This window comes from Oncorhynchus nerka, linkage group LG12 (assembly GCF_034236695.1).
Source record: "Oncorhynchus nerka isolate Pitt River linkage group LG12, Oner_Uvic_2.0, whole genome shotgun sequence".
NCBI classification, from domain to species: Eukaryota; Metazoa; Chordata; class Actinopteri; order Salmoniformes; family Salmonidae; genus Oncorhynchus; species Oncorhynchus nerka.
In genome coordinates this window covers 2,274,698-2,300,957 of record NC_088407.1, presented here as the reverse complement: position 1 = coordinate 2,300,957, position 26,260 = coordinate 2,274,698, and the positions used below count along the sequence as shown (strand labels likewise).

The window sequence follows — 26,260 nt, the reverse complement described above, 5'->3', positions numbered from 1 at the left end:
CAGACCCTGTCTACTCAACAGTGAAGACAGACAGAGATACAGGTCAAAAGGTCGTTCCAGACCCTGTCTACTCAGCAGTGAAGACAGACAGACAGAGATACAGGTCAGAAGGCCGTTCCAGACCGTGTCTACTCAGCAGTGAAGACAGACAGACAGAGATACAGGTCAGAAGGCCGTTCCAGACCCTGTCTACTCAGCAGTGAAGACAGACAGACAGAGATACAGGTCAGAAGGCCGTTCCAGACCCTGTCTACTCAGCAGTGAAGACAGACAGACAGAGATACAGGTCAGAAGGCCGTTCCAGGCCCTGTCTACTCAGCAGTGAAGACAGACAGACAGAGATACAGGTCAAAAGGCCGTTCCAGACCCTGTCTACTCAGCAGTGAAGACAGACAGAGATACAGGTCAAAAGGTCGTTCCAGACCCTGTCTACTCAGCAGTGAAGACAGACAGACAGAGATACAGGTCAGAAGGCCGTTCCAGACCCTGTCTACTCAGCAGTGAAGACAGACAGAGATACAGGTCAAAAGGTCGTTCCAGACCCTGTCTACTCAGCAGTGAAGACAGACAGACAGAGATACAGGTCAGAAGGCCGTTCCAGACCGTGTCTACTCAGCAGTGAAGACAGACAGACAGAGATACAGGTCAGAAGGCCGTTCCAGACCCTGTCTACTCAGCAGTGAAGACAGACAGACAGAGATACAGGTCAGAAGGCCGTTCCAGACCCTGTCTACTCAGCAGTGAAGACAGACAGACAGAGATACAGGTCAGAAGGCCGTTCCAGGCCCTGTCTACTCAGCAGTGAAGACAGACAGAGATACAGGTCAAAAGGTCGTTCCAGACCCTGTCTACTCAGCAGTGAAGACAGACAGACAGACAGACAGAGATACAGGTCAGAAGGCCGTTCCAGACCCTGTCTACTTTTTTTGTGTGCCTGTGTACCTCACTTTTTGTTCAGATTTACAAATGAAGCCCTGAAGCACTGTGTCTAGTGTAGATAATCATTGTACCATATAAACCAATGTGTTTTCTAGAACCAAAAATATTGTTGTTTCAGCTCTTTGCAAAAGATGCAAAAACAAAACTTACGAACGGTAAGCATAGAAATATCTCACAAATAACAGATCTACAGCTACTTAGATTGGCTTTAAAGTGGTATGACAGATCTATAACATAATTCTATGTGGATATTGTTGTGTTACTCAAAAAGTTACATATTGCCATTTTAACAAATGTAATCTGTGTGAACTTTAGGTAGAGCTGTATCTGGATCCAGGGACGTAACGTACAGACTGAGGTAGGTCCAGATCACTGTATCACTAACCCTAATGTACAGACTGAGGTAGGTCCAGATCACTGTATCACTAACCCTAATGTACAGACTGAGGTAGGTCCAGATCACTGTAGCACTAACCCTAATGTACAGGCTGAGGTAGGTCCAGATCACTGTATCACTAACCCTAATGTACAGACTGAGGTAGGTCCAGATCACTGTATCACTAACCCTAATGTACGGACTGAGGTAGGTCCAGATCACTGTATCACTAACCCTAATGTACAGACTGAGGTAGGTCCAGATCACTGTATCACTAACCCTAATGTACAGACTGAGGTAGGTCCAGATCACTGTATCACTAACCCTAATGTACAGACTGAGGTAGGTCCAGATCACTGTATCACTAACCCTAATGTACAGACTGAGGTAGGTCCAGATCACTGTATCACTAACCCTAATGTACAGACTGAGGTAGGTCCAGATCACTGCATCACTAACCCTAATGTACAGACTGAGGTAGGTCCAGATCACTGTATCACTAACCCTAATGTACAGACTGAGGTAGGTCCAGATCACTGTATCACTAACCCTAATGTACATACTGAGGTAGGTCCAGATCACTGTATCACTAACCCTAATGTACAGACTGAGGTAGGTCCAGATCACTGTATCACTAACCCTAATGTACATACTGAGGTAGGTCCAGATCACTGTATCACTAACCCTAATGTACAGACTGAGGTAGGTCCAGATCACTGTATCACTAACCCTAATGTACAGACTGAGGTAGGTCCAGATCACTGTATCACTAACCCTAATGTACAGACTGAGGTAGGTCCAGATCACTGTATCACTAACCCTAATGTACAGACTGAGGTAGGTCCAGATCACTGCATCACTAACACTAATGTACAGACTGAGGTAGGTCCAGATCACTGTATCACTAACACTAATGTACAGACTGAGGTAGGTCCAGATCACTGTATCACTAACCCTAATGTAAAGACTGAGGTAGGTCCAGATCACTGTATCACTAACCCCAATGTACAGACTGAGGTAGGTCCACCTAATCCTAACTTCAACCATAATTTCAACCTTAATCCTAACTTCAAACCTAACCTCCATCCTTACCCTAACTTCAACCCTAAATTCAACTCTAACTTCAAACCTAACTTCAAACCTAATCCTAACTTCAACCTAACTCTAACCCTAACTTCAACCCTTACCCTAACTTCAACTCTAACCCTAACCCTAATTTCAACTCTAAACCTAATTTCAACTCTAACCCTAACTTCAACTCTAACCCTAACTTCAACTTCAACTCTAACCCTAACTTCAACCTAACCCTAACCCTAATTTAAACTCTAACCCTAACTTAAACTCTAACCCTAACTTCAACTCCAACCCTAACTTCAACTCTAACCCTAACCCTTCAACTCTAACTTCAAAATGAAGTGTGTTTAATGAATGATGTAGCGTGTTGTGTTATGAATGATGTAGCGTGTTGTGTTTGTTATGAACGATGTAGCGTGTTGTGTTTGTTATGAATGATGTAGCGTGTTGTGTTTGTTATGAATGATGTAGCGTGTTGTGTTATGAATGATGTAGCATGTTGTGTTATGAATGATGTAGCATGTTGTGTTATGAATGATGTAGCATGTTGTGTTATGAATGATGTAGCATGTTGTTTTTGTTATGAATGATGTAGCATGTTGTTTTTGTTATGAATGATGTAGCATGTTGTTTTTGTTATGAACGATGAAGCATGTTGTGTTTGTTATGCGTGACGTAGCATGTTGTGTTTGTTATGAATGATGTAGCATGTTATGTTTGTTATGAATGATGTAGCATGTTGTGTTTACATTTACATTTAAGTCATTTAGCAGACGCTCTTATCCAGAGCGACTTACAAATTGGTGCGTTCACCTTATGACATCCAGTGGAACTGCCACTTTACAATAGTGCATCTAAATCTTTTAAGGGGGTGAGAAGGATTACTTTATCCTATCCTAGGTATTCCTTAAAGAGGTGGGGTTTCAGGTGTCTCCGGAAGGTGGTGATTGACTCCGCTGTCCTGGCGTCGTGAGGGAGTTTGTTCCACCATTGGGGGGCCAGAGCAGCGAACAGTTTTGACTGGGCTGAGCGGGAACTGTACTTCCTCAGTGGTAGGGAGGCGAGCAGGCCAGAGGTGGATGAACGCAGTGCCCTTGTTTGGGTGTAGGGCCTGATCAGAGCCTGGAGGTACTGAGGTGCCGTTCCCCTCACAGCTCCGTAGGCAAGCACCATGGTCTTGTAGCGGATGCGAGCTTCAACTGGAAGCCAGTGGAGGGAGCGGAGGAGCGGGGTGACGTGAGAGAACTTGGGAAGGTTGAACACCAGACGGGCTGCGGCATTCTGGATGAGTTGTAAGGGTTTAATGGCACAGGCAGGGAGCCCAGCCAACAGCGAGTTGCAGTAATCCAGACGGGAGATGACAAGTGCCTGGATTAGGACCTGCGCCGCTTCCTGTGTGAGGCAGGGTCGTACTCTGCGGATGTTGTAGAGCATGAACCTACAGGAACGGGCCACCGCCTTGATGTTAGTTGAGAACGACAGGGTGTTGTCCAGGATCACGCCAAGGTTCTTAGCGCTCTGGGAGGAGGACACAATGGAGTTGTCAACCGTGATGGCGAGATCATGGAACGGGCAGTCCTTCCCCGGGAGGAAGAGCAGCTCCGTCTTGCCGAGGTTCAGCTTGAGGTGGTGATCCGTCATCCACACTGATATGTCTGCCAGACATGCTGAGATGTGATTCACCACCTGGTCATCAGAAGGGGGAAAGGAGAAGATTAATTGTGTGTCGTCTGCGTAGCAATGATAGGAGAGACCATGTGAGGTTATGACAGAGCCAAGTGACTTGGTGTATAGCGAGAATAGGAGAGGGCCTAGAACAGAGCCCTGGGGGACGCCAGTGGTGAGAGCGCGTGGTGAGGAGACAGATTCTCGCCACGCCACCTGGTAGGAGCGACCTGTCAGGTAGGACGCAATCCAAGCGTGGGCCGCGCCGGAGATGCCCAACTCGGAGAGGGTGGAGAGGAGGATCTGATGGTTCACAGTATCGAAGGCAGCCGATAGGTCTAGAAGTATGAGAGCAGAGGAGAGAGAGTTAGCTTTAGCAGTGCGGAGCGCCTCCGTGATACAGAGAAGAGCAGTCTCAGCTGAATGACTAGTCTTGAAACCTGACTGATTTGGATCAAGAAGGTCATTCTGAGAGAGATAGCGGGAGAGCTGGCCAAGGACGGCACGTTCAAGAGTTTTGGAGAGAAAAGAAAGAAGGGATACTGGTCTGTAGTTGTTGACATCGGAGGGATCGAGTGTAGGTTTTTTCAGAAGGGGTGCAACTCTCGCTCTCTTGAAGACGGAAGGGACGTAGCCAGCGGTCAGGGATGAGTTGATGAGCGAGGTGAGGTAAGGGAGAAGGTCTCCGGAAATGGTCTGGAGAAGAGAGGAGGGGATAGGGTCAAGCGGGCAGGTTGTTGGGCGGCCGGCCGTCACAAGACGCGAGATTTCATCTGGAGAGAGAGGGGAGAAAGAGGTCAGAGCACAGGGTAGGGCAGTGTGAGCAGAACCAGCGGTGTCGTTTGACTTAGCAAACGAGGATCGGATGTCGTCGACCTTCTTTTCAAAATGGTTGACGAAGTCATCTGCAGAGAGGGAGGAGGGGGGGAGGGGGAGGAGGATTCAGGAGGGAGGAGAAGGTGGCAAAGAGCTTCCTAGGGTTAGAGGCAGATGCTTGGAATTTAGAGTGGTAGAAAGTGGCTTTAGCAGCAGAGACAGAAGAGGAAAATGTAGAGAGGAGGGAGTGAAAGGATGCCAGGTCCGCAGGGAGGCGAGTTTTCCTCCATTTCCGCTCGGCTGCCCGGAGCCCTGTTCTTTGTTTGTTAGGAATGACGTAGCATGTTGTGTTATGAATGATGTAGCATGTTATGTTATGTTTGTTATGAATGATGTAGCTTGTTATGCTATGAATGCTGTAGCATATTATGTTATGAATGTTGTAACATGTTGTGATATGAATGATGTAGCATGTTGCGTTATGAATAATGTAGCATGTTGTGTTATGAATGATGTAGCATGTTGTTTGTTATCAATGATGTATTATGTTTTGTTATGAATGATGTAGCATGTTGTGTTATGAATGATGTAGCATGTTGTATTTGTTCAAATCAAATCACATTTTACTGGTCACATTCACATGGGGTTAGCAGATATACATATGAGATGAGTAATGTAGGGTATGTAAACATGATACAAAGTGGCATTGTTTAAAGTGGCTAGTGATACATTTATTACATCCAATTTTTAATTATTAAAGTGGCTAGCGATTTGAGTCAGTATGTTGGCAGTTCAACAGTCTGATGGCCTTGAGATTGAAGCAGTTTTTCAGTCTCTCTGTCCCTGCTTTGATGCCCCTGTACTGGCCTCGCCTTCTGGATGATAGCGGAGTGAACAGGCAGTGGCTCGGGTGGTTGATGTCCTTGATTATCTTTATCGCCTTCCTGTGACATCGGGTGGTGTAGGTGTCCTGGAGGACAGGTAGTTTGCCCCCGGTGATGCGTTGTGCAGACCTCACTACCCTCGGAAGAGCCTTACAGATGTGGGCGGAGCAGTTGCCGTACCAGGCAGTCCGTCAGAATGTCCAGTTGCACAGGGCGGGGTCGAGAACCAGGGGCTCAAGCTTATTGATGAGTTTGGGATTGATTGAATATGTCCGTAAACACACCAGCCAGCTGGTCTGCGCGTGCTCTGAGGACACTGCTAGGGATGGCGTCTGGGCCGGCAGCCTTGCGAGGGTTAACACGTTTAAAATGTTTTACTCATGTTGGCAGCGGTGAAGGAGAGCCCGCAGGTTTTGGTAGCGGGCCGTGTCAGTGGCACTGTATTATCCTCAAAGCAAGCAAAGAAGTTGTTTAATTTGTCTGGGAGCAAGACATCGGGGTTGGTTTTCTTTTTGTAATTCGTGATTGACTGTAGACCCTGCCACATACGTCTCGTGTCTGAGCCGTTGAATTGCGACTACTTTGTGCTTATACTGATGCTGATGAGAAGAGGAAAATGTAGAGAGGAGGGAGTGAAAGGATGCCAGGTCCGCAGGGAGGCGAGTTTTCCTCCATTTCCGCTGGGAAATGGGGGAGTAGGGGCAGTGTGGGAAGTGTTGGATGAGAGCGAGAGGGAAAAGGATACAAGGTAGTGGTCGGAGACTTGGAGGGGAGTTGCAATGAGGTTAGTGGAAGAACAGCATCTAGTAAAGATGAGGTCGAGCGTATTTCCTGCCTTGTGAGTAGGGGAGGAAGGTGAGAGGGTGAGGTCAAAAGAGGAGAGGAGTGGAAAGAAGGAGGCAGAGAGGAATGAGTCAAAGGTAGACGTGGGGAGGTTAAAGTCGCCCAGAACTGTGAGAGGTGAGCCGTCCTCAGGAAAGGAGCTTATCAAGGCATCAAGCTCATTGATGAACTCTCCGAGGGAACCTGGAGGGCGATAAATGATAAGGATGTTAAGCTTGAAAGGGCTGGTAACTGTGACAGCATGGAATTCAAAGGAGGCGATAGACAGATGGGTAAGGGGAGAAAGAGAGAATGACCACTTGGGAGAGATGAGGATCCCGGTGCCACCACCCCGCTGACCAGAAGCTCTCGGGGTGTGCGAGAACACGTGGGCAGACGAAAAGAGAGCAGTAGGAGTAGCAGTGTTGTCTGTGGTGATATATGTTTCCGTCAGTGCCAAGAAGTCGAGGGACTGGAGGGAGGCATAGGCTGAGATGAACTCTGCCTTGTTGGCCGCAGATCGGCCGTTCCAGAGGCTACCGGAGACCTGGAACTCCACGTGGGTCGTGCGCGCTGGGACCACCAGATTAGGGTGGCCGCGGCCACGCGGTGTGGAGCGTTTGTATGGTCTGTGCAGAGAGGAGAGAACAGGGATAGACAGACACATAGTTGACAGGCTACACAAGAGGCTACGCTAATGCAAAGGAGATTGGAATGACAAGTGGACTACACGTCTCGAGTGTTCAGAAAGTTAAGCTTACGTAGCAAGAATCTTATTGACAAAAATTATTAAAATGATACAGTACTGCTGAAGTAGGCTAGCTGGCAGTGGCTGCGTTGTTGACTATGTAGGCTAGCTGGCAGTGGCTGCGTTGTTGACACTACACTAATCAAGTCGTTCCGTTGAGTGTAATAGTTTCTACTGTGCTGCTATTCGGGGCTAGCTGGCTAGCTAGCAGTGTTGATTACGTTACATTGCGTTAAAAGAACGACAATAGCCGGCAAGCTAACCTAGGAAATCGCTCTAGACTACACAATTATCTTTGATACAAAGACGGCTATGTAGCTAGCTATGTAGCTAGCTACGATCAAACAAATCAAGCCGTTGTACTGTAATGAAATGAAATGAAAAATGTGATACTACCTGTGGAGCGAAGCGAAATGCGACCGGATTGTTGAGTGCGGAAGTTCTGTTCGGTAGACGTTGGCTAGCTGTTGGCTAGCTAGCAGTGTCTCCTACGTTAAGGACGACAAATAGCTGGCTAGCTAACCTCGGTAAATTAAGATAATCACTCTAAAACTACACACTCTAAACTACATAATTATATTGGATACGAAGACAGCAAAGACAACTATGTAGCTAGCTAACACTACACTAATCAAGTCGTTCAGTTGAGTGTAATAGTTGTGCTGCTAATCGGTAGACGGTGGACGTTAGCTAGCTGGCTAGCTGCAGGGCAGATAGCAGATAGCAGTGTAGACTGCGTTAGGACGACGAAATACGATAATTACGCAATTATCTATGATACAAAGACGGCTATGTAGCTAGCTAAGAAGAAATTGCTAAGATTAGACAAATCAAACCGTTGTACTATAATGAAATGTAATGAAATGTAATACTACCTGCGGACCGAGTGCAGATGCGACCGCTCGCTCCAACCCGGAAGACAGTGTGCCCATGTTATGTTTGTTATGAATGATGCAGCATGTTGTTTGTTATGAATGATGTAGCATGTTGTGTTTGTTATAAATGATGTAACATGTTGTGTTATGAATGATGTAGCATGTTATGTTTGTTATGAATGATGTAGCATGTTGTTTGTTATGAATGATGTAACATGTTGTGTTATGAATGTGGTAGCATGTTGTGTTTGTTATGAATGATGTAACATGTTGTGTTATGAATGATGTAGCATGTTGTGTTTGTTATGAATGATGTAACATGTTGTGTTTGTTATGAATGATGTAGCATGTTGTTTGTTATGAATGATGTAGCATGTTGTTTGTTATGAATGATGTAGCATGTTGTTTGTTATGAATGATGTAGCATGTTGTTTGTTATGAATGATGTAGCATGTTGTTTGTTATGAATGATGTAGCATGTTGTTTGTTATGAATGATGTAGCGTGTAGTGTTTGTTATGAATGATGTATCATGTTTGTGTTTGTTTTGAATGATGTAGCATGTTGTGTTTATTATGAATGATGCAGCATGTTGTTTGTTATGAATTATGTATCATGTTGTGTTTATTATGAATAATGTAGCATGTTGTGTTTGTTAATAATGATGTAGCATGTTGTGTTATGTTGATGTATCTATCATGTGTTATGAATGATGTAGCATGTTATGCTATGAATGATGTAACATGTTGTGTTATGAATGATGTAGCATGTTGTGTTATGAAGAATGTAGCATGTTGTGTTATGAATGATGTAGCATGTTGTGATATGAAGAATGTAGCATGTTGTGTTTGTTAATAATGATGTAGCATGTTGTACCATTTCTTCTGATCTTGTCTGTTTGTCTCACTTTCATAGACTTTGTATCTGAGAGTCAAACACACAAGCCACTAAACCCAGAGGCCTAGCTTGTAGCATTTAGCAGTGTGAGGTTGTGTTGTGTGGTACATGTCTGTGTGAGAGAGGAAGAGATAGAGAAATAATAATCTGGCTGTAAACTGTTGTAGAAGTCCTAACCGAATTGCCAAAACTATAGTTTGTTAACAAGAAATGTGTGGAGTGGTTGAAAAGAGTTTTAATGACTCCAACCTAAGTGTATGTAAACTTCCAACTTCACCATGGAATGCAACACAATGTGCTTCAAAATCGTAACAATACAACTGAACAACCAAAAAGCAACTTCAGGAAAAGCAAAGCTATAAATATGTGTTGTAAGATCTCTTTTAAATATGTCCACAGTTTCACTTCCCCTCAGGTTCTCTGGCAGGCTATTCTAGAGGCTGGGGGTATAACACCTAAAGGCTGGGGGCATAGTAACTAAAGGCTGGGGGCATAGTAACTCAAGGCTGGGGGCATAGTAACTAAAGGCTGGGGGCATAGTAACTAAAGGCTGGGGGCATAGTAACTAAAGGCTGGGGGCATATTAACTACAGGATGGGGGCATAGTAACTACAGGATGGGGGCATAGTAACTAAAGGCTGGGGGCATATTAACTACAGGATGGGGGCATAGTAACTAAAGGCTGGGGGCATATTAACTACAGGATGGGGGCATAGTAACTACAGGCTGGGGGCATAGTAACTACAGGCTGGGGGCACAGTAACTAGAGGCTGGGGGCACAGTAACTAGAGGCTGGGGGCACAGTAACTAAAGGCTGGGGACATAGTAACTACAGGCTGGGGGCATAGTAACTAAAGGCTGGGGACATAGTAACTAGAGGCTGGGGGCACAGTAACTAGAGGCTGGGGGCACAGTAACTAAAGGCTGGGGACATAGTAACTAGAGGCTGGGGGCACAGTAACTAAAGGCTGGGTACATAGTAACTAGAGGCTGGGGGCACAGTAACTAGAGGCTGGGGGCATAGTAACTACAGGCTGGGGGCACAGTAACTAAAGGCTGGGGGCATAGTAACTAGAGGCTGGGGCCACAGTAACTAGAGGCTGGGGGCACAGTAACTAGAGACTGGGGGCACAGTAACTAGAGGCTGGGGGCACAGTAACTAGAGGCTGGGGGCACAGTAACTAGAGGCTGGGGGCACAGTAACTAAAGGCTGGGGGCACAGTAACTAAAGGCTGGGGACATAGTAACTAGAGGCTGGGGGCATAGTAACTAAAGGCTGGGGGCATAGTAACTAAAGGCTGGGGGCACAGTAACTAGAGGCTGGGGGCATAGTAACTAAAGGCTGGGGGCACAGTAACTAGAGGCTGGGGGCATAGTAACTAAAGGCTGGGGGCACAGTAACTAGAGGCTGGGGACATAGTAACTAAAGGCTGGGGGCACAGTAACTAGAGGCTGGGGGCACAGTAACTAGAGGCTGGGGGCACAGTAACTAGAGGCTGGGGGCACAGTAACTAGAGGCTGGGGGCACAGTAACTAGAGGCTGGGGGCACAGTAACTAGAGGCTGGGGGCACAGTAACTAAAGGCTGGGGACATAGTAACTAGAGGCTGGGGGCACAGTAACTAAAGGCTGGGGGCATAGTAACTAGAGGCTGGGGGCACAGTAACTAGAGGCTGGGGGCACAGTAACTAAAGGCTGGGGGCATAGTAACTAGAGGCTGGGGGCACAGTAACTACAGGCTGGGGGCACAGTAACTAAAGGCTGGGGGCATAGTAACTAGAGGCTGGGGGCATAGTAACTAAAGGCTGGGGGCATAGTAACTAAAGGCTGGGGGCATAGTAACTAAAGGCTGGGGACATAGTAACTAGAGGCTGGGGGCATAGTAACTAAAGGCTGGGGACATAGTAACTAAAGCCTGGGGGCATAGTAACTAAAGGCTGGGGGCACAGTAACTAGAGGCTGGGGACATAGTAACTAAAGGCTGGGGGCATAGTAACTAAAGGCTGGGGACATAGTAACTAAAGGCTGGGGGCATAGTAACTAAAGGCTGGGGGCACAGTAACTAGAGGCTGGGGACATAGTAACTAAAAGGTGGGGGCACAGTAACTAAAGTCTGGGGGCACAGTAACTACAGGCTGGGGACATAGTAACTAAAAGGTGGGGGCATAGTAACTACAGGCTGGGGGCACAGTAACTAAAGGCTGGGGGCATAGTAACTACAGGCTGGGGGCACAGTAACTAAAGGCTGGGGGCATAGTAACTAGAGGCTGGGGACATAATAATAGTTAGTTATAAGGCCTCCTCTCCATGCCTCTTGGTCCTTGGCTTTGGGAAAGTTAGAAGGGGTCCTCTCCATGCCTCTTGGTCCTTGGCTTTGGGAAAGTTAGAAGGCGTCCTCTCCATGCCTCTTGGTCCTTGGCTTTGGGAAAGTTAGAAGGCGTCCTCTCCATGCCTCTTGGTCCTGGGCTTTGGGAAAGTTAGAAGGCGTCCTCTCCATGCCTCTTGGTCCTTGGCTTTGGGAAAGTTAGAAGGCGTCCTCTCCATGCCTCTTGGTCCTTGGCTTTGGGAAAGTTAGAAGGCGTCCTCTCCATGCCTCTTGGTCCTTGGCTTTGGGAAAGTTAGAAGGCGTCCTCTCCATGCCTCTTGGTCCTGGGCTTTGGGAAAGTTAGAAGGCGTCCTCTCCATGCCTCTTGGTCCTTGGCTTTGGGAAAGTTAGAAGGCGTCCTCTCCATGCCTCTTGGTCCTTGGCTTTGGGAAAGTTAGAAGGCGTCCTCTCCGTGCCTCTTGGTCCTTGGCTTTGGGAAAGTTAGAAGGCGTCCTCTCCGTGCCTCTTGGTCCTTGGCTTTGGGAAAGTTAGAAGGCGTCCTCTCCATGCCTCTTGGTCCTTGGCTTTGGGAAAGTTAGAAGGCCAGAGGACCTGAGGGACCTATTGGGTACGTAACTTAAAGCATGTCAGACATGTATTCAGGTGCACAATCGTGGATTGATTTAAAAACCAATAGAAGAATATTAAAATGAATTTTATAATGAATTCTAAAACACACAGGCAGCCAGTACAGAGACCTTAAAACCGGTGTAATGTGTTGTCTGTCTGGTCTTGGTCAGTACCCTGCAGCATTCTGTATGTTTTACAGTCCAGAGACCTTAAAACCAGTGTAATGTGTTCTCTGTCTGGTCTTGGTCAGTACCCTGCAGCATTCTGTATGTTTTACAGTACAGAGACCTTAAAACCAGTGTAATGTGTTCTCTGTCTGGTGTTGGTCAGTACCCTGCAGCATTCTGTATGTTTTACAGGACAGAGACCTTAAAACCAGTGTAATGTGTTCTCTGTCTGGTCTTGGTCAGTACCCTGCAGCATTCTGTATGTTTTACAGTACAGAGACCATTAAACTGGTGTAATGTGTTCTCTGTCTGGTCTTGGTCAGTACCCTGCAGCGTTCTGTATGTTTTGCAGTTTACCAAAGGCTTTATTGGTTAGACCAGACAGGACAGCATTACAGTAGTCAAGCCTGCTTACGCCAAACTTACCCTAGTAAAACTGACTATCCTACCGATCCTCGACTTCGGCGATGTCATCTACAAAATAGCTTCCAATACTCTACTCAGCAAACAGGATGCAGTTTATCACAGTGCCATCCGTTTTGTTAATAAAGTCAAATCAAGTCAAATCAAATCAAATGTATTTATAAAGCCCTTCGTACATCAGCTGATATCTCAAAGTGCTGTACAGAAACCCAGCCTAAAACCCCAAACAGCAAGCAATGCAGGTGTAGAAGCATGGTGGCTAGGAAAGGAGAAGTACTCCAGATATAACAAACTGACCCTAGCCCCCCGACATATAAACTACTGCAGCATAAATACTGGAGGCTGAGACAGGAGGGGTCAGGAGACACTGTGGGCCCATCCAAGGACACCCCCGGACAGGGCCAAACAGGAAGGATATAACCCCACCCACTTTGCCAAAGCACAGCCCCCACACCACTAGAGGGATATCTTCAACCACCAACTTACCATCCTGAGACAAGGCTGAGTATAGCCCACAAAGATCTCCGCCATGGCACAACCCAAGGGGTAGGCACCAACCCAGACAGGATGGGATATCTGTAGTTAGCGACTGCAAGAGCAGAAAGAGTCTCTTAACAACAAGGAACTTTGGTCCCAATGAGATCAACATCAGACGAGCTTCTCCTTCACGTCTCTATGGATTAAAATGACAAAAAAAAAAATTCACATCAGTGAATCAACCCACTCAGGTGACGCACCCCTCCCAGGGACAGTATGAGAGAACCCCAGTAAGCCAGTGACTCAGCCCCTGTAATAGGGTTAGAGGCAGAGAATCCCGGTGGAAAGAGGGGAACCGGCCAGGCAGAGACAGCAAGGGCGGTTCGTTGCTCCAGAGCCTTTCCGTTCACCTTCACACTCCTGGGCCAGACTACACTCAATCATATGACCCACTGAAGAGATGAGTCTTCAGTAAAGACTTAAAGGTTGAGACCGAGTTTGCGTCTCTGACATGGGTAGGCAGACCGTTCCATAAAAATGGAGATCTATAGGAGAAAGCCCTGCCTCCAGCTGTTTGCTTAGTACTTCTAGGGACAATTAGGAGGCCTGCGTCTTGTGACCGTAGCGTATGTGTAGGTATGTACGGCAGGACCAAATCAGAGAGATAGGTAGGAGCAAGGCCATGTAATGCTTTGTAGGTTAGCAGTAAAACCTTGAAATCAGCCCTTGCTTTGACAGGAAGCCAGTGTAGAGAGGCACTGGAGTAATATGATCAAATTTTGGGGTTCTAGTCAGGATTCTAGCAGCCGTATTTAGCACTAACTGAAGTTTAGTTAGTGCTTTAACCGGGTAGCCGGAGAGTAGAGCATTGCAGTAGTCTAACCTAGAAGTGACAAAAGCATGGATTAATTTTTCTGCATCATTTTTGGACAGAAAGTTTCTGATTTTTGCAATGTTACGTAGATGGAAAAAAGCTTAAAGCAATTTATACCACCAACCACTGCGACCTGTATGCTCTAGTTGGCTGGCCCTCGCTACATATTCGTCGCCAGACCCACTGGCTCCAGGTCATCTACAAGTCCATGCTAGGTAAAGCTCCGCCTTATCTCAGTTCACTGGTCACGATGGCAACACCCACCCGTAGCACGCGCTCCAGCAAGTGTATCTCACTGATCATCCCTAAAGCCAACACCTCATTTGGCTGCCTTTCGTTCCAGTTCTCTGCTGCCTGTGACTGGAATGAATTGCAAAAATCGCTGAAGTTGGAGACTTTTATCTCCCTCACCAACTTCAAACATATGCTATCTGAGCAGCTAACCGATCGCTGCAGCTGTACATAGTCTATTGGTAAATAGCCCACCCAATTTTACCTACCTCATCCCCATACTGTTTATATTTATTTACTTTTCTGCTCTTTGCACACCAGTATCTCTACCTGTACATGACCATCTGATCATTTTTCACTCCAGTGTTAATCTGCAAAGTTGTAATTATTCGCCTACCTCCTCATGCCTTTTGCACACATTGTATATAGACTATATTTTTTTCTACTGTGTTATTCACTTGTTAATTGTTTACTCCATGTGTAACTCTGTGTTGTCGGTTCACACTGCTATGCTTTATCTTGGCCAGGTCGCAGTTGCAAATGAGAACTTGTTCTCAACTAGCCTACCTGGTTAAATAAAGGTGAAATAAAAAATGTAAAAATAAAATCAACAGTATCAGCAACAGAGAGGTGTGAAGTTTCCACAACAGATTTAGTTCGTTTATCATGTACTTCTCTTTAGATGCTGCGGCCTTGACCTCCATCAACAGATATCGAGTTAGTTTATCATGAGAACATACAGACACCACTGCCTGGAACCAGCTGACAGTATCAGTTGTAAAGGTTCATTACTACTAACAGAAGGAAGGTTGTATTGTTTTGTCCATGATGAATGATGTAAAGACTTCATTACTACTAACAGAAGGAAAGTTTTACATCACCATAGTATTTCTCCGCCTCTTTATCCGCCTCCGTGGCCTCTTAAGAGCGGCGACCCTCGCGCCGACCTCGGACTGGGGACCCTAGCCACAGGTCCCGAATGGACGGGAGATTCCGGCAGCACCGGACAGAAGGGAGATTCCGTCAGCACCGGACAGGCGGGAGACTCCTGCAGCTCCGGAGTGAAGGGTGATTCTGGCATCGCCGGCGTGACAGGCGATTCTGGCAGCTCCTGGTGGCTCTGGCAGCTCCTGGCTGACTGACGGCTCTGGCAGCTCCTGGCTGACTGGTGGCTCTGGCAGCTCCTGGTTGACAGGTGGCTCTGGCAGCTCCTGGCTGACTGGCGGCTCTGGCAGCTCCTGGCTGGCTGGCGGCTCTGGCAGCTCCTGGCTGACTGGCGGCTCTGGCAGCTCCTGGCTGGCTGGCGGCTCTGGCAGCTCCTGGCTGACTGGCGGCTCTGGCAGCTCAGGACAGACAGGAGACTATGGCAGCTCAGGACAGACGGGAGACTCTGGCAGCTCAGGACAGGAGGAAGACTCTGGCAGCGCCGGACAGGCGGGAGCACCTGTAGGGAGGAGACGGAGAGACAGCCTGGTGTGTGGGGCTGCCACCGGAGGGCTGGTGCGTGGAAGTGGCACCGGATAAACCGGACCGTGAAGCTCTCGAGCACCAAGCCTGCCCAACCTTACCTGGTTGAATGCTCCCCGTAGCCAGGCCAGTGTGGCGAGGTGTAATCGCCCGCACTGGGCTGTGCTGACGAACCGGGGACACCATGCGTAAGGCTGGTGTCATGTACCCCGGCCCGAGGAGACGCACAGGAGACCAGATGCGCTGAGCCGGCTTCATGGCACCTGGCTCGATGCCCACTCCTGCCCGGCCGATATGAGGCGCTGCTATGCTCCGCACCGGGCTATGCACGCGCACCGGGGACACCGTGCACCTCACGGCATAACACAGTGCCTGCCCGGTCCCTCTCTCTCAGAGTAAGCACGGGAAGTTGGCGCAGGTCTCCTACCTGACTTCGCCACACTCCCCTTGCGCCTCCTCCCAATACATTTTTGGGGCTGCCTCTCGGGCTTCCTTGACTGCCGTACCAACTCCATTCTCCGGTATCCCTCCTCACATTGTTCCAGAGAATCCCAGACGGGCTCCGGCACTCTCACTGGGTCGACCAACCACCTCTCTATTTCGTCCCATGTTGTAATATATAGTCCAGATCTCGCTGCTGCTGCTGCTGCCCGTTACCCGTTACGCTGCTTGGTCCTTTGGTGGTGGGTGATTCTGTAACGGCATTCGTCCTCCTCTGACGAGGAGTATGAGAGATCGGACAAATATGCAGCGTGGTACGTGTTCGTCATGTTTTAATGAACAAAATCACTGAACTCAAAAATACAAAATAACAAAGTGAAAGACAGAAAGGAAAACCGAAACAGTTCCGTGTGGAACACACAGAAACAGAAAACAGAAAACAATCACCCACGATGAGTGAGAAAAGGCTGCCTAAGTATGATTCTCAATCAGAGACACCTAACGACACCTGCCTCTGATTGAGAACCATACCAGGCTAAATGCAAAATAAAACATAGAACAACAAACATAGACTGCCCACCCCAACTCACGCCCTGACCATACTAAAACAAAGACAAAACGTGACAATGTTGTAAAGGTTCATTACTACTAACATAAGGGAAGTTGTAGTGTTTTGTCCATGATGAATGATGTAAAGACTTCATTACTACTAACAGAAGGGAAGTTGTAGTGTTTTGTCCATGATGAATGATGTAAAGGTTCATTACTACTAACAGAAGGACAGTTGTAGTGTTGTGTCCATGATGAATGATGTAAAGGTTCATTACTACTAACAGAAGGACAGTTGTAGTGTGTGTTTAGCTGATGAATGTTGTAAAGACTTCAATGTGTTTTATATTTAACTGCTCTGTTATATTCTGTTTGTTCATGTGAAATTGGAAAGTGTATTTTTCTATAATGTCGTTGTGTGTGTTTATCTTGAGCAACACCGTCGTATGGTTGCCAACTTGTCAAATAAAGCTTCCTAAAATGTGTTAGAAAATGTGTCAGTTTGTCACTTCATGAGTTCACTTCACTTAGAATTCCCCGAAGTCTTGCGATATTGTTTCTCTGAATTTAGACATATCTGGTGGGTTTTAGCACCATCAGAGAAGGTTTGAATGTACAGACTGAGGTAGGTCCAGATCACTGTATCACTAACCCTAATGTACAGACTGAGGTAGGTCCAGATCACTGTATCACTAACCCTAATGTACAGACTGAGGTAGGTCCAGATCACTGTATCACTAACCCTAATGTACAGACTGAGGTAGGTCCAGATCACTGTATCACTAACCCTAATGTACAGACTGAGGTACGTCCAGATCACTGTATCACTAACCCTAATGTACAGACTGAGGTAGGTCCAGATCACTGTATCACTAACCCTAATGTACAGACTGAGGTAGGTCCAGATCACTGTATCAATAACCCTAATGTACAGACTGAGGTAGGTCCAGATCACTGTATCACTAACCCTAATGTACAGACTGAGGTAGGTCCAGATCACTGTATCACTAACCCTAATGTACAGACTGAGGTAGGTCCAGATCACTGTATCACTAACCCTATTGTATAGACTGAGGTAGGTCCAGATCACTGTATCACTAACCCTAATGGACAGACTGAGGTAGGTCCAGATCACTGTATCACTAACCCTAATGTACAGACTGAGGTAGATCCAGATCACTGTATCACTAACCCTAATGTACAGACTGAGGTAGGTCCAGATCACTGTATCACTAACCCTAATGTACAGACTGAGGTAGGTCCAGATCACTGTATCACTAACCCTAATGTACAGACTGAGGTAGGTCCAGATCACTGTATCACTAACCCTAATGTACAGACTGAGGTAGGTCCAGATCACTGTATCACTAACCCTAATGTACAGACTGAGGTAGGTCCAGATCACTGTATCACTAACCCTAATGTATAGACTGAGGTAGGTCCAGATCACTGTATCACTAACCCTAATGTATAGACTGAGGTAGGTCCAGATCACTGTATCACTAACCCTAATGTACAGACTGAGGTAGGTCCAGATCACTGTATCACTAACCCTAATGTACAGACTGAGGTAGGTCCAGATCACTGTATCACTAACCCTAATGTACAGACTGAGGTAGGTCCAGATCACTGTATCACTAACCTAATGTACAGACTGAGGTAGGTCCAGATCACTGTATCACTAACCCTAATGTACAGACTGAGGTAGGTCCAGATCACTGTATCACTAACCCTAATGTACAGACTGAGGTAGGTCCAGATCACTGTATCACTAACCCTAATGTACAGACTGAGGTAGGTCCAGATCACTGTATCACTAACCCTAATGTACAGACTGAGGTAGGTCCAGATCACTGCATCACTAACCCTAATGTACAGACTGAGGTAGGTCCAGATCACTGTATCACTAACCCTAATGTACAGACTGAGGTAGGTCCAGATCACTGTATCACTAACCCTAATGTACAGACTGAGGTAGGTCCAGATCACTGTATCACTAACCCTAATGTACAGACTGAGGTAGGTCCAGATCACTGTATCACTAACCCTAATGTACAGACTGAGGTAGGTCCAGATTACTGTATCACTAACTTCAACCTTCTTCAAGCCGAATCCTAATTTCAACTCTAACCCTTAAACCATAACTTCAAAATGTTTATTATGAATGATGTAACATGTTGTGTTTGTTATGAATGATGTAGCATGTTGTGTTATGAATGATGTAGCATGTTGTGTTATGAATGATGTAACATGTGGTAATATTAATGATGTAGCATGTTGTGTTATGAATGATATAGAACGTTGTGTTTGTTATGAATGATGTAGCATGTTGTGTTATGAATGATGTAGCATGTTGTGTTATGAATGATGTAGCATGTTGTAATATTAATGATATAGCAAGTTATGTTAAGAATGATGTAGCATGTTGTGCTTGTTATGAATTATATGGTGTATTGTGTTTGTTATGAATGATGTAGCATGTTATGTTATGAATGATGTAGAATGATGAGTTTGATATGAATGATGTAGCATGTTTGTGTTTGTTTTGAATGATGTAGCATGTTGTGTTATGAATGATGTAGCATGTTGTGTTATGAATGATGTAGCATGTTGTGTTATGAATGATGTAGCATGTTTGTGTTTGTTTTGAATGATGTAGCATGTTGTGTTATGGATGATGTAGCATGATGTGTTATGAATGATGTAGCATGTTGTGTTATGAATGATGTAACATATTGTAATACTAATTGTGTAGCATGTTGTTTTATGAATGATATAACATGTTATGAATGATGTAGCATGTTGTGTTTGTTATGAATGATGTAGCTTGTTGTGTTAAGAATGATGTAGCATGTTGTGGTTGCTGTGAATGATGTTGCATGTTGTTTTATGATGTAAGATGTTATGAAATGTAGTATGTTATATTATGAATAATGTAGCATGTTATGGATGATAGAGCATGTTCAAATCAAATCAAATCAAATGTTATTTGTCACATACACATGGTTAGCAGATGTTAATGCGAGTGTAGCGAAATGCTTGTGCTTCTAGTTCCGACAATGCAGTAATAACCAACAAGTAATCTAACTAACAATTCCAAAACTACTGTCTTATACACACAAGTGTAAGGGGATAAAGAATATGTACATAAGGATATATGAATGAGTGATGGTACAGGGCAGCATAGGCAAGATACAGTAGATGGTATCGAGTACAGTATATACATATGAGATGAGTATGTAGACAAAGTGGCATAGTTAAAGTGTCTAGTGATACATGTATTACATAAGAATGCAGTCGATGATATAGAGTACAGTATATACGTATGCATATGAGATGAATAATGTAGGGTAAGTAACATTATATAATGTAGCATTGTTTAAAGTGGCTAGTGATATATTTACATCATTTCCCATCAATTCCCATTGTTAAAGTGGCTGGAGTTGAGTCAGTGTCAATGTCAGTGTGTTGGCAGCAGCCACTCAATGTTAGTGGTGGCTGTTTAACAGTCTGATGGCCTTGAGATAGAAGCTGTTTTTCAGTCTCTCGGTCCCAGCTTTGATGCACCTGTACTGACCTCGCCTTCTGGATGATAGCGGGGTGAACAGGCAGTGGCTCGGGTGGTTGATGTCCTTGATGATCTTTATGGCCTTCCTGTAACATCGGGTGGTGTAGGTGTCCTGGAGGGCAGGTAGTTTGCCCCCGGTGATGCGTTGTGCAGACCTCACTACCCTCTGGAGAACCTTACGGTTGAGGGCGGAGCAGTTGCCGTACCAGGCGGTGATACAGCCCGCCAGGATGCTCTCGATTGTGCATCTGTAGAAGTTTGTGAGTGCTTTTGGTGACAAGCCGAATTTCTTCAGCCTCCTGAGGTTGAAGAGGCGCTGCTGCGCCTTCTTCACGATGCTGTCTGTGTGAGTGGACCAATTCAGTTTGTCTGTGATGTGTATGCCGAGGAACTTAAAACTTGCTACCCTCTCCACTACTGTTCCATCGATGTGGACAGGGGGGTGTTCCCTCTGCTGTTTCCTGAAGTCCACAATCATCTCCTTAGTTTTGTTGACGTTGAGTGTGAGGTTATTTTCCTGACACCACACTCCGAGGGCCCTCACCTCCTCCCTGTAGGCCGTCTCGTCGTTGTTGGTAATCAAGCCTACCACTGTTGTGTCATCCGCAAACTTGATGATTGAGTTGGAGGCGTGCGTGGCCACGCAGTCGTGGGTGAACAGGGAGTACAGGAGAGGGCTCAGAATGCACCCTTGTGGGGCCCCTGTGTTGAGGATCAGCGGGGAGGAGATGTTGTTGCCTACCCTCACCACCTGGGGGCTGCCCGTCAGGAAGTCCAGTACCCAGTTGCACAGGGCGGGGTCAAGACCCAGGGTCTCGAGCTTGATGACAAGCTTGGAGGGTACAATGGTGTTGAATGCCGAGCTGTAGTCGATGAACAGCATTCTCACATAGGTATTCCTCTTGTCCAGATGGGTTAGGGCAGTGTACAGTGTGGTTGAGATTGCATCGTCTGTGGACCTATTTGGGCGGTAAGCAAATTGGAGTGGGTCTAGGGTGTCAGGTAGGGTGGAGGTGATATGGTCCTTGACTAGTCTCTCAAAGCACTTCATGATGACGGAAGTGAGTGCTACGGGGCGGTAGTCGTTTAGCTCAGTTACCTTAGCTTTCTTGGGAACAGGAACAATGGTGGCCCTCTTGAAGCATGTGGGAACAGCAGACTGGTATAGGGATTGATTGAATATGTCCGTAAACACACCGGCCAGCTGGTCTGCGCATGCTCTGAGGGCGCGGCTGGGGATGCCGTCTGGGCCTGCAGCCTTGCGAGGGTTAACACGTTTAAATGTCTTACTCACCTCGGCTGCAGTGAAGGAGAGATCGCATGTTTTCATTGCAGGCCGTGTCAGTGGCACTGTATTGTCCTCAAAGCGGGCAAAAGTTAATTAGTCTGCCTGGGAGCAAGACATCCTGGTCCGTGACTGGGCTGGATTTCTTCTTGTAGTCCGTGATTGACTGTAGACCCTGCCACATGCCTCTTGTGTCTGAGCCGTTGAATTGAGATTCTACTTTGTCTCTGTACTGACGCTTAGCTTGTTTGATAGCCTTGCGGAGGGAATAGCTGCACTGTTTGTATTCGGTCATGTTACCAGACACCTTGCCCTGATTAAAAGCAGTGGTTCGTGCTTTCAGTTTCACGCGAATGCTGCCATCAATCCACGGTTTCTGGTTAGGGAATGTTTTAATCGTTGCTATGGGAACGACATCTTCAACGCACGTTCTAATGAACTCGCACACCGAATCAGCGTATTCGTCAATATTGTTATCTGACGCAATACGAAACATATCCCAGTCCACGTGATGGAAGCAGTCTTGGAGTGTGGAGTCAGTTTGGTCGGACCAGCGTTGGACAGACCTCAGCGTGGGAGCCACTTGTTTTAGTTTCTGTCTGTAGGCAGGGTTCAACAAAATGGAGTCGTGGTCAGCTTTTCCGAAAGGGGGGCGGGGCAGGGCCTTATATGCATCGCCGAAGTTAGAGTAATAATGATCCAAGGTTTTACCACCCCTGGTTGCGCAATCGATATGCTGATAAAATTTAGGGAGTCTTGTTTTCAGATTAGCCTTGTTAAAATCCCCAGCTACAATGAATGCAGCCTCCGGATAAATGGTTTCCAGTTTGCAAAGAGTTAAATAAAGTTCGTTCAGAGCCATCGATGTGTCTGCTTGGGGGGGGATATATACGGCTGTGGTTATAATCGAAGAGAATTCTCTTGGTAGATAATGCGGTCTACATTTGATTGTGAGGAATTCTAAATCAGGTGAACAGAAGGATTTGAGTTCCTGTATGTTTCTTTCATCACACCATGTCTCGTTAGTCATGAGGCATACGCCCCCGCCACTCTTCTTACCAGAAAGTTGTTTGTCTCTGTCGGTGCGATGCGTGGAGAAACCCGTTGGCTGCACCGCCCCGGATAGCGTCTCTCCAGTGAGCCATGTTTCCGTGAAGCAGAGAACGTTAGTCTCTGATGTCCCTCTGGAATGCTACCCTTGCTCGGATTTCATCAACCTTGTTGTCAAGAGACTGGACATTGGCTAGAAGAATGCTAGGGAGTGGTGCACGGTGTGCCCGTCTCCGGAGTCTGACCAGAAGACCGCCTCATTTCCCTCTTTTTCGGAGTCGTTTTTTTGGGTCGCTGCATGGAGTCCATTCCGTTGTCCTGTTTGTAAGGCAGAATACAGGATCCGCGTTGCGAAAAACATATTCTTGGTCGTACTGATGGTGAGTTGACGCTGATCTTATATTCAGTAGTTCTTCTCGACTGTATGTAATGAAACCTAAGATGACCTGGGGTACTAATGTAAGAAATAACACGTAAAAAAACAAAAAACTGCATAGTTTCCTAGGAACGCGAAGCAAGGCGGCCATCTCTGTCGGCGCCGGAAGTAATTTGTTATTAATTATGTAGCATGTTGTGTTTGTTATGAATGATGTTGCATGTTATGCTACGAATGATGTAGCATTTTGTGTTTGTTATGAATGATATAGCATGTTGTGTTTGTTATGAACAATGTAGCATGTTATGTTTGTTATGAATGATGTAACATGTGTAATGAATGAAGTAGCATGTTACTCTATGAATGATGTAGAATGTTGTGTTTGTTTTGAATGATGTAGCACGTAGTGTTTGTTATGAATGATGTAGCATGTTGTGTTATGAAAGATGTCACATGTTATGTTGATGTAACATGTTGTGTATGTTATGAATGATGTAGCATGTTTAGATTGTTATGAATGATGTAGCATGTTGTGTTTGTTATGAATGATGTAGCATGTTATTTAATGAATGATGTAGCATGTTGTGTTTGTTATGAATGATGTAGTGTGTTTTGTTTGTTATGAATGATGTAGCATGTTTGTTTGTTATGAATGATGTAGCATGTTTGTTTGTTATGAATGATGTAGCATGTTTGTTTGTTATGAATGATGTAGCATGTTTGTTTGTTATGAATGATGTAGCATGTTATTTAATGAATGATGTAGCATGTTTTGTTTGTTATGAATGATGTAGCATGTTATTTAATGAATGATGTAGCATGTTTTGTTTGTTATGAATGATGTAGCATGTTTGTGTTTGTTTTGAATGATGTAGCATTTTGTGTTTGTTATGAATGATATAGCATGTTGTGTTTGTTATGAACAATGTAGCATGTTATGTTTGTTATGAATGATATAACATGTGTAATGAATGAAGTAGCATGTTACTCTATGAATGATGTAGAATGTTGTGTTTGTTATGAATGATGTTGCATGTTTGTGTTTGTTTTGAATGATGTAGCATGTAGTGTTTGTTATGAATGATGTAGCAAGCTGTGTTTGTTATGAATGATGTAGCATGTTATGCTATGAATGATAAAGAACATTGTGTTTGTTATGAATGATGTAACATGTTATGTTTGTTATGAATGATGTAACATGTTGTGTAATGAATGAAGTAGCATGTTACTCTATGAATGATGTAGAATGTTGTGTTTGTTATGAATGATGTAGCATGTTTGTGTTTGTTTTGAATTGTGCATTTGTTTTTGAATGATGTAGCATGTAGTGTTTGTTATGAATGATGTAGCATGTTATGAATGATGAATGATAAATGTTGTGTTTGTTTTGAACATTGCATGTTTGTGAATGATAAAGAATTGTGTTTGATGTAACATGTTATGTTTGTTATGAATGATGTAACATGTTGTGTAATGAATGAAGTAGCATGTTACTCTATGAATGATAAAGAACATTGTGTTTGTTATGAATGATGTAGCATGTTTGTGTTTGTTTTGAATGATGTAGCATGTTGTAATATGAATAATATAGAATGTTGTGTTCGTTTTGAAATGTAGCATGATGTGTTTGTTATGAATGACGAAGCATGTTGTGTTTGTTATGAATGACGAAGCATGTTGTGTTTGTTGTGAATGACGTAGCATGTTATGCTATGAATGATGTCACATGTTGTGTTTGTTATGAATGAAGTCGCATGTTGTGTTTGTTATGAATGATGTAGCATGTTGTGTTTGTTATGAACGATGTAACATGTTGTGTTATGAATTATGTAGCATGTTGTGTTATGAATGATATAGCATGTTGTGGTTGTTATGAATTATTTAGCATGTTGTGTTTGTCGTGAATGATGTAGCATGTTCAAATCAAATCAAATCAAATATATTTATATAGCCCTTCGTACATCAGTACAGAAATCCAGCCTAAAACCCCAAACAGCAAGCAATGCAGGTGTAGAAGCGCGGTGGCTAGGAAAAACTCCCTAGAAAGGCCAAAACCTAGGAAGAAACCTAGAGAGCAGCCAGGCTATGTAGGGTGGCCAGTCCTCTTCTGGCTGTGCCGGGTGGAGATTTTAACAGAACATGGCCAAGATGTTCAAATGTTTATAAATGACCAACATGGTCAAATAATAATAACCACAGGCAGAACAGTTGAAACTGGAGCAGCAACACGGCCAGGTGGACTGGGGACAGCAAGGAGTCATCATGCCAGGTAGTCCTGAGGCATGGTCCTAGGGCTCGGGTCAGTTAAAACTGGAGCAGCAGCACGGCCAGGTGGACTGGGGACAGCAAGGAGTCATCATGCCAGGTAGTCCTGGGGCATGGTCCTAGGGCTCAGGTCCTCCGAGAGAGAGAAAGAAAGAGAGAAAGAGAGAATTAGAGTGCATACTTAAATTCACACAGGGCACAGGATAGGACAGGAGAAGTACTCCAGATATAACAAACTGACCCTAGCCCCCAAACACATAAACTACTGCAGCATAAATACTGGAGGCTGAGACAGGAGGGGTCAGGAGACACTGTGGCCCCATCCGATGACACCCCCGGACAGGGCCAAACAGGAAGGATATAACCCCACCCACTTTGACAAAGCACAGCCCCCACACCACTAGAGGGATATCTTCAACCACCAACTTACCATCCTCAGACAAGGCCGAGTATAGCCCACAAAGATCTCTGCCAGGGCACAGCCCAAGGGGGTGAGCCAACCCAACATGCATGTTGTGTTTGTTGTGAATGATGTAGCATGTTGTGTTTGTTATGAATGGTGTAGCATGTTGTGGTATGAATGATGTAGCATGTTGTGTTTGTTATGAATGATGTAGCATGTTGTTTGTTATGAATGATGTAGCATGTTATGTTTGTTATGAATGATGTAGAATGTTGTGTTATGAATGATATAGAACGTTGTGTTTGCTATGAATGATGTGTCATGTTGAATTTTGAAAAATTATGAAAAATGTAGCATGTAGCATGTTGTGTTTGTTAATAATGGTGTAGCAGGTTGCACCATCTCACTTTCACACCCAGAGGCCTACCCCAAATCACACCCTGCGTGACAGTATTCCCCCATCCCCCCCTAAAGGTGCGGACTCTGGCCGCACAACCAGAACCCATAGGGCATTTCTCAGCGGTGTTAGCTCTGGTGAGGTACGTAGACCCCGCTCCACCTCTGGCTCGGCCCACTTAGGTGGCGGGTTACTCGCCGCCGACCCCGGACTGGGGACCTTCGTAGCGGGCCTCAGACTGGGGACCCTCATTGCGGG

General features: G+C 45.5%; 3 protein-coding genes across 3 annotated transcripts in view; 2 read left to right on the top strand and 1 right to left on the bottom strand.

Annotated features, from left to right (window-relative positions):
• The window catches only part of LOC115118359 (butyrophilin-like protein 10), an 804,641-nt gene that overhangs the window by 616,861 nt on the left and 161,520 nt on the right, over positions 1–26,260 (top strand). The window lies entirely within an intron of this gene.
• LOC135574205 (low affinity immunoglobulin gamma Fc region receptor III-A-like) overlaps positions 1–26,260 on the top strand; it is a 181,485-nt gene that overhangs the window by 81,889 nt on the left and 73,336 nt on the right. Inside the window, exon 10 of the mRNA XM_065025127.1 lies at positions 1,255–1,297. The gene's annotated coding sequence lies outside the window, so the exon portion shown is untranslated. The remainder of the gene's footprint in view (positions 1–1,254; positions 1,298–26,260) is intronic.
• LOC135574212 (Fc receptor-like protein 5) overlaps positions 1–26,260 on the bottom strand; it is a 260,943-nt gene that overhangs the window by 175,440 nt on the left and 59,243 nt on the right. The gene's annotated exons all lie outside the window — the stretch shown is intronic.